Raw genomic sequence first — 8,405 nt, 5'->3', positions numbered from 1 at the left:
AGAAGGTTTGGACGCTTTTCTGGAGCTGCTCAAGTGTATGCAGGTAACACACACCTGATACTTACCTGGACAGGTAGAGCCTGTCTGTTTTGGTGACTGTCCAATAATAACTACTACTACAATAACTGTTCTACTGCTGCCACCTGTCCGTCTGTCTCAGGGCATGGACCCGGTGTGAGACAGGTGGGGCAGCACATAGAGATGGAGCCTGAGTGGGAGGCAGCGTTCACTCTGCAGATGAAACTGACTCACATCATCTCCATGATCCAGAGTGGTGCTCCACTGATGTGAGACTGCACACAGCTACTACACACGACTACTACGCTATGTACTTGTATAGCGCCTTTCTAGTCTTTTCGACCACTCAAAGTGCTTTTACACTACATCTGCATTCACCATTCACTCACATTCATACACTGGCAGAACAGCCACCAGAGGCAATTTGGGGTTCAGGATCTTGCCCAAGGACACTTTGACATGCACGATTGGATCGCCGACCTCCTGATTAACGGGCAACCCACTCTACCTCTTGAGCCACAGCCGCCCCACACACGGCGACTACACAGTGCTACTACACACTGCTACTGCTACACAAGGCTACTACACAAGGCTACTACACACGGCTCCTGCTACACACGGCTCCTGCTACACACGGCTAGTGCTACACACGGCTACTACACACGGCTACTGCTACACACTGCTGCTACACACGGCTACTACACACTGCAACTGCTACACAGTGCTACTACACACTGCTACTGCTACACAAGGCTACTACACAAGGCTACTACACAAGGCTACTACACACGGCTCCTGCTACACACGGCTCCTGCTACACACGGCTCCTGCTACACACGGCTACTACACACGGCTACTGCTACACACGGCTCCTGCTACACACGGCTCCTGCTACACACGGCTACTACACACGGCTACTGCTACACACTGCTGCTACACACGGCTACTACACACTGCAACTGCTACACAGTGCTACTACACACGGCTCCTGCTACACACGGCTCCTGCTACACACGGCTACTACACAGTGCTACTGCTACACAAGGCTACTACACAAGGCTACTACACAAGGCTACTACACAAGGCTCCTGCTACACACGGCTACTACACACCTGAATATTCTAAAGTATACCTGTGTGTTTTTGTGTGTGTCAGGAGCACGTGCTGATTGAGGCCTACAGGAAGTGTCTGAGCGCGCTCAGTCACTGTCACAGCGGCCTTCCAGACGGCGAGCAGCCACTCAGCTTGAGTCTGGCCGGCCACTGCGTGGAGACGTTCAGGTACCAGGTGTCCCAGGACAAAGTGTCCATCCACCTGCCGGTCTGCAGACTGCTGGCAGGTAAACGCACACGGCTTCCTTTCACCCTCTGTTTGTAGACTCCTACGAATAAACGCTGCCGTACATGAAGCAGAGCTGAAAGAGCCGAAACATCAGATGTCACCCGCTGTTCATCAGCCAATGAGCTCGTGGTCTCTCAGCAGCAAGTTAAAGTCGGGTTAATTATGAAGAGTTTCTGTTTGAGCTCCGTGTGGATGAAACTGGACTCCAGCTGACAGTAATAAGATGCGTTCAGGTACATAGCAGCAGCTGGAGAAGACAGTAAATGCTCTCCCTGCAGATCAAATAAAGAATAAAATCTGTTGTCTTTTGTTTCTGATGTTAAAAAGTCAAACGTTCATCAAGTGAAACATTTCAGGCCTTTTTTTCTTTTAATCTTTTATTATGGCTCACAGAAACAAAACTCCATATCTGAAATATTAGAATAAAGAATAGAGAAATGTGTTTCAGTTCACACAAAGCCAATCACGGAGAAGACGTCTGATTGACTCTCATTGACCCCTCTCAGCTTCTTGAACCGGCTCGTGCACCTTTTCCTGCTTTAACCTTCCAGTCAGCATGAACATGCTTTGATGCAGCATAAAAAGTAGTCAAGTTTCACTTTTTGAATTAAATTACAGAACTTTCTGAGATGCAGCTGTGAAAAGGACAGTAAAAACGCTGTTGTGACACCTGGTGTCTGCGTCGCTCTGCAGTTACAACGCCGAAACGCTAGCTGGTGGTGGGGTTTCTATGTTCCACTGGGTCACCTTCAGGCGGTGAGCCGGCTAACTTCCTGTCAGCCCTCCGCTAACTACAACGTTAGTAAAACCGAGCGGCTCTTCTACACTTTCCAAATGTTACCGACTGAATGGATCAGACTCTGATAGTGAAACTTGTCTCTGGGTTTGTTACGCTCAAAAGAAAATATCCGCTGTTTTGGCTGCTAGTAGAAATGACTTCAAACCACAGAGCACTTCCTGTTGGCTCGGAGGAAATGAGATCACCGCTACACGTGCTTGTCGGGCTACGGCGTAGATTCAACACAGAAGTATAAATGAGCCTTAAGTGGTCGTCTCCAGTTGAAGCTGACAGCTGATTGGTTACTGTGGCAGTCTCTGAGACGCAGGCCACTCACTGATGTTCGCTGCTCCTCCTCCTCCTCAGGTCTCCACGTTCTCCTCAGCAGGACCGAAGTCACCTCTCGCTTCCCTGAACAGCTTCCTCTGGTCAGTCACCTGCCTGCACACCTGCTGACTCTGGTACACTGACTCAGATCTATACATGGTAACCTGTGTGTGTGTGTGTGTGTGTCCTCAGGGGGAACTCAGCCCCCCCTCCTGATCGAACTCCCCCTCCGCTGCCTGGTGCTCTGTGCCCAGGTGCATGCTGGGATGTGGAGGAGGAACGGCTTCTCCCTCATTAACCAGGTGAGCGGACACCTGATGAAGTGTTCTGTCTCTGAGGTATAAATAAAGTTGTGTCCATGCTGAACTAACAGCGACCGCCTCTGTGTTTCAGATTTATTATTATCACAACGTGAAGTGCAGAGTGGAGATGTTCGACAAAGACATCGTCATGCTGCAGGTACAAACCGCAGTGAGCAGAGCTGCTTCGTTACAGCTGCAGTCACACCTGGAGACTGCTGCAGGTGGAGATACACACCTGCAGCAGTCTCCACAAGTCTGCCGAAGCACACGTGGTGTTCATGAATGCTTAAAGAGCCCTGGCTTGTTTGGTGAACGCAAACTCACTCGTACGTGTGGAACAGGTGGAACTTTCTGTCTGAGTTGTTAAACACACCTGGAGAGAGGAAGGCGTGCTGATGAATCACAAACTACACAGTCTGTAGTTACAGAGCTTTGGGTGGAGAGGAGACTGTGATGGGCTGTTAGAGCTGGACAGAACCATCGGGTGTCAGTCTGACACCAGGTAGATGTTCTGTAGGTTCTGACTCCACCTGTAGAGTGACACCAGGTAGATGTTCTGTAGGTTCTGACTCCACCTGTAGAGTGACACCAGGTAGATGTTCTGTAGGTTCTGACTCCACCTGTAGAGTGACACCAGGTAGATGTTCTGTAGGTTCTGACTCCACCTGTAGAGTGACACAAGGTAGATGTTCTGAAGGTTCTGACTCCACCTGTAGTCTGACACCAGGTAGATGTTCTGTAGGTTCTGACTCCACCTGTAGAGTGACACCAGGTAGATGTTCTGTAGGTTCTGACTCCACCTGTAGTCTGACACCAGGTAGATGTTCTGTAGGTTCTGACTCCACCTGTAGTCTGACACCAGGTAGATGTTCTGAAGGTTCTGACTCCACCTGTAGTCTGACACCAGGTAGATGTTCTGTAGGTTCTGACTCCACCTGTAGTCTGACACCAGGTAGATGCTCTGAAGGTTCTGACTCCACCTGTAGTCTGACACCAGGTAGATGTTCTGTAGGTCTGACTCCACCTGTAGTCTGACACCAGGTAGATGTTCTGAAGGTTCTGACTCCACCTGTAGTCTGACACCAGGTAGATGTTCTGTAGGTTCTGACTCCACCTGTAGTCTGACACTAGGTAGATGTTCTGTAGGTTCTGACTCCACCTGTAGTCTGACACCAGGTAGATGTTCTGTAGATTCTGACTCCACCTGTAGTCTGACACCAGGTAGATGTTCTGTAGGTTCTGACTCCACCTGTAGTCTGACACCAGGTAGATGTTCTGTAGGTTCTGACTCCACCTGTAGTCTGACACCAGGTAGATGTTCTGAAGGTTCTGACTCCACCTGTAGTCTGACACCAGGTAGATGTTCTGAAGGTTCCTTTGACTCCACCTGTAGTCTGACACCAGGTAGATGTTCTGAAGGTTCCTTTGACTCCACCTGTAGTCTGACACCAGGTAGATGTTCTGAAGGTTCCTTTGACTCCACCTGTAGTCTGACACCAGGTAGATGTTCTGAGGTTCCTTTGACTCCACCTGTAGAGTGACACCAGGTAGATGTTCTGTAGGTTCTGACTCCACTTGTAAAGTGACACCAGGTAGATGTTCTGTAGGTTCTGACTCCACCTGTAGTCTGACACCAGGTAGATGTTCTGAAGGTTCCTTTGACTCCACCTGTAGTCTGACACCAGGTAGATGTTCTGAAGGTTCTGTGTCCCTTCAGGCTGGTGCGTCCATGATGGATCCGAATCACTTCCTGATGATCGTCCTGAGTCGATTTGAACTGTTTCACATATTCAGCTCTGCAGACTGCAGGAAGAGATACAGAGAGGCTAACAAGGTCAGTACTGACTCTGACTCTACACTGACTCTTCTGACTCTACACTGACTCTTTTGACTCTACACTGACTCTTCTGACTCTACACTGACTCTTTTGACTCTACACTGACTCTTCTGACTCTACTCAGACTCTTCTGACTCTACACTGACTATACTGACTCTACTCTGACTCTGACTGTACACTGACTCTACTCTGACTCTACTCTGACTCTACTCTGACTCTTCTGACTCTACACTGACTATACTGACTATACTGACTATACTGACTTCTGACTCTAACTCTACACTGACTATATTGACTATACTGACTATACTGACTCTACTAACTCTACACTGACTCTACTAACTCTACACTGACTCTGACTCTACTATGACTCTACTATGACTCTACTCTGACCCTACTCAGACTCTACTGACTCTGACTATACTCTGACTCTACTGACTCTGACTGTACACTGACTGTACTCTGACTCTACTCTGACTCTACTGACTCTACTCTGACTCTACTCTGACTCTACACTGACTCTACACTGACTCTTCTGACTCTACACTGACTCTACACTGACTCTACACTGACTCTACACTGACTCTTCTGACTCTACACTGACTCTACTCAGACTCTTCTGACTCTACTCAGACTCTTCTGACTCTACTGACTCTACACTGACTATACTGACTCTACTCTGACTCTGACTGTACACTGACTGTACACTGACTCTACTCTGACTCTACTCTGACTCTACTCTGACTCTACTCTGACTCTACTCTGACTCTTCTGACTCTACACTGACTATACTGACTATACTGACTTCTGACTCTAACTCTACACTGACTACACTGACTATACTGACTATACTGACTCTACTAACTCTACACTGACTCTACTAACTCTACACTGACTCTGACTCTACTCTGACTCTACACTGACTCTACTCTGACTCTTCTGACTCTACTGACTCTGACTCTACACTGACTGTACACTGACTGTACACTGACTCTACTCTGACTCTACTGACTCTACTCTGACTCTACTCTGTCTCTACACTGACTCTTCTGACTCTACACTGACTCTACTCTGACTCTACACTGACTATACTGACTCTACTGACTCTACACTGACTCTACACTGACTCTTCTGACTATACTGACTCTACTCTGACTCTACACTGACTCTTCTGACTCTACTGACTCTACACTGACTATACTGACTCTACTGACTCTACACTGACTATACTGACTCTACACTGACTATACTGACTCTTCTGACTCTACACTGACTACTCTGACTCTACTGACTCTACACTGACTCTACACTGACTCTTCTGACTATACTGACTCTACTCTGACTCTACACTGACTCTTCTGACTCTACTGACTCTACACTGACTATACTGACTCTACTGACTCTACACTGACTATACTGACTCTACACTGACTATACTGACTCTTCTGACTCTACACTGACTACTCTGACTCTACTGACTCTACACTGACTCTACACTGACTCTTCTGACTCTACTGACTCTACACTGACTCTTCTGACTCTACACTGACTATACTGACTCTACTGACTCTACACTGACTATACTGACTCTACACTGACTATACTGACTCTACACTGACTATACTGACTCTACTGACTCTACTCTGACTCTACACTGACTCTTCTGACTCTACTCTGACTCTACTCTGACTCTACTGACTCTACACTGACTATACTGACTCTACTGACTCTACACTGACTACACTGACTACTCTGACTCTACTGACTCTACTCTGACTCTACACTGACTCTTCTGACTCTACTCAGACTCTTCAGGCTCTACACTGACTCTACTGACTATACTCTGACTATACTCTGACTCTACACTGACTCTACTCAGACTCTTCTGACTCTACTGACACTGACTCTACTGACTCTACTGACTCTGACTCTACACTGACTGTACACTGACTGTACACTGACTATACTGACTCTACTGACTCTACACTGACTCTACACTGACTCTTCTGACTATACTGACTCTACTCTGACTCTACACTGACTCTTCTGACTCTACTGACTCTACACTGACTATACTGACTCTACTGACTCTACACTGACTATACTGACTCTACACTGACTATACTGACTCTTCTGACTCTACACTGACTACTCTGACTCTACTGACTCTACACTGACTCTACACTGACTCTTCTGACTATACTGACTCTACTCTGACTCTACACTGACTATACTGACTCTACTGACTCTACACTGACTATACTGACTCTACCTGACTATACTGACTCTTCTGACTCTACACTGACTATTACTCTGACCTTGACTCTACTCGACCTACACTGACTCTCTGACTCTACTCTGACTCTACTCTGACTCTACTGACTCTACTCTGACTCTACACTGACTATACTGACTCTACTGACTCTACACTGACTACACTGACTACTCTGACTCTACTGACTCTACTCTGACTCTACACTGACTCTACACTGACTCTTCTGACTCTACTCAGACTCTTCAGGCTCTACACTGACTCTACTGACTATACTCTGACTATACTCTGACTCTACACTGACTCTACTCAGACTCTTCTGACTCTACTGACTACACTGACTCTACTGACTCTACTGACTCTGACTCTACACTGACTGTACACTGACTGTACACTGACTATACTGACTCTACTGACTCTACACTGACTCTTCTGACTATACTGACTCTACTCTGACTCTACACTGACTCTTCTGACTCTACTGACTCTACACTGACTATACTGACTCTACTGACTCTACACTGACTATACTGACTCTACACTGACTATACTGACTCTTCTGACTCTACACTGACTACTCTGACTCTACTGACTCTACACTGACTCTACACTGACTCTCCTGACTATACTGACTCTACTCTGACTCTACACTGACTATACTGACTCTACTGACTCTACACTGACTATACTGACTCTACACTGACTATACTGACTCTTCTGACTCTACACTGACTACTCTGACTCTACTGACTCTACTCTGACTCTACACTGACTCTTCTGACTCTACTCTGACTCTACTCTGACTCTACTGACTCTACTCTGACTCTACACTGACTATACTGACTCTACTGACTCTACACTGACTACTCTGACTCTACTGACTCTACTCTGACTCTACTCTGACTCTACACTGACTCTTCTGACTCTACTCAGACTCTTCAGGCTCTACACTGACTCTACTGACTATACTCTGACTATACTCTGACTCTACACTGACTCTTCTGACTCTACACTGACTCTACTCAGACTCTTCTGACTCTACTGACTACACTGACTCTACTGACTCTGACTGTACACTGACTGTACACTGACTGTACTCTGACTCTACTGACTCTACTCTGACTCTACTCTGACTCTACACTGACTCTACACTGACTCTACACTGACTCTACACTGACTCTACTCAGACTCTTCTGACTCTACTCTGACTCTACTGACTCTACTGACTCTACTCTGACTCTACACTGACTCTACTGACTCTACACTGACTCTACTCTGACTCTACACTGACTATACTGACTCTACTGACGCTACACTGACTCTACTGACTCTTCTGACTCTACACTGACTACTCTGACTCTACTGACCTACACTGAAACTCTACACTGACTCTTCTGACTCTACTGACTCTACACTGACTATACTGACTCTACTGACTCTACACTGACTATACTGACTCTACACTGACTACTCTGACTCTACTGACTCTACACTGACTCTTCTGACTATACTGACTCTACTCTGACTCTA

General features: G+C 46.8%; 1 long non-coding RNA gene across 1 annotated transcript; it reads left to right on the top strand.

Annotated features, from left to right (window-relative positions):
- Positions 1-263: 263 nt before the first annotated feature.
- Positions 264-4,630, top strand: LOC119883987. Its single transcript, XR_005440895.1, has 6 exons — positions 264-287; positions 1,174-1,357; positions 2,504-2,565; positions 2,657-2,766; positions 2,858-2,923; positions 4,484-4,630. It is a non-coding gene; the product is annotated as an uncharacterized LOC119883987 (long non-coding RNA).
- Positions 4,631-8,405: the final 3,775 nt, after the last annotated feature.

Source organism: Micropterus salmoides, unplaced genomic scaffold (genome assembly GCF_014851395.1).
Source record: "Micropterus salmoides isolate LMB-PRFRI ecotype aquatic unplaced genomic scaffold, ASM1485139v1 Ms_hic_scaffold_3069, whole genome shotgun sequence".
Lineage (NCBI taxonomy): Eukaryota > Metazoa > Chordata > Actinopteri > Centrarchiformes > Centrarchidae > Micropterus > Micropterus salmoides.
Note: the sequence above shows the minus strand (reverse complement) of the source record. Positions and strands in the feature narration are given on the sequence as shown.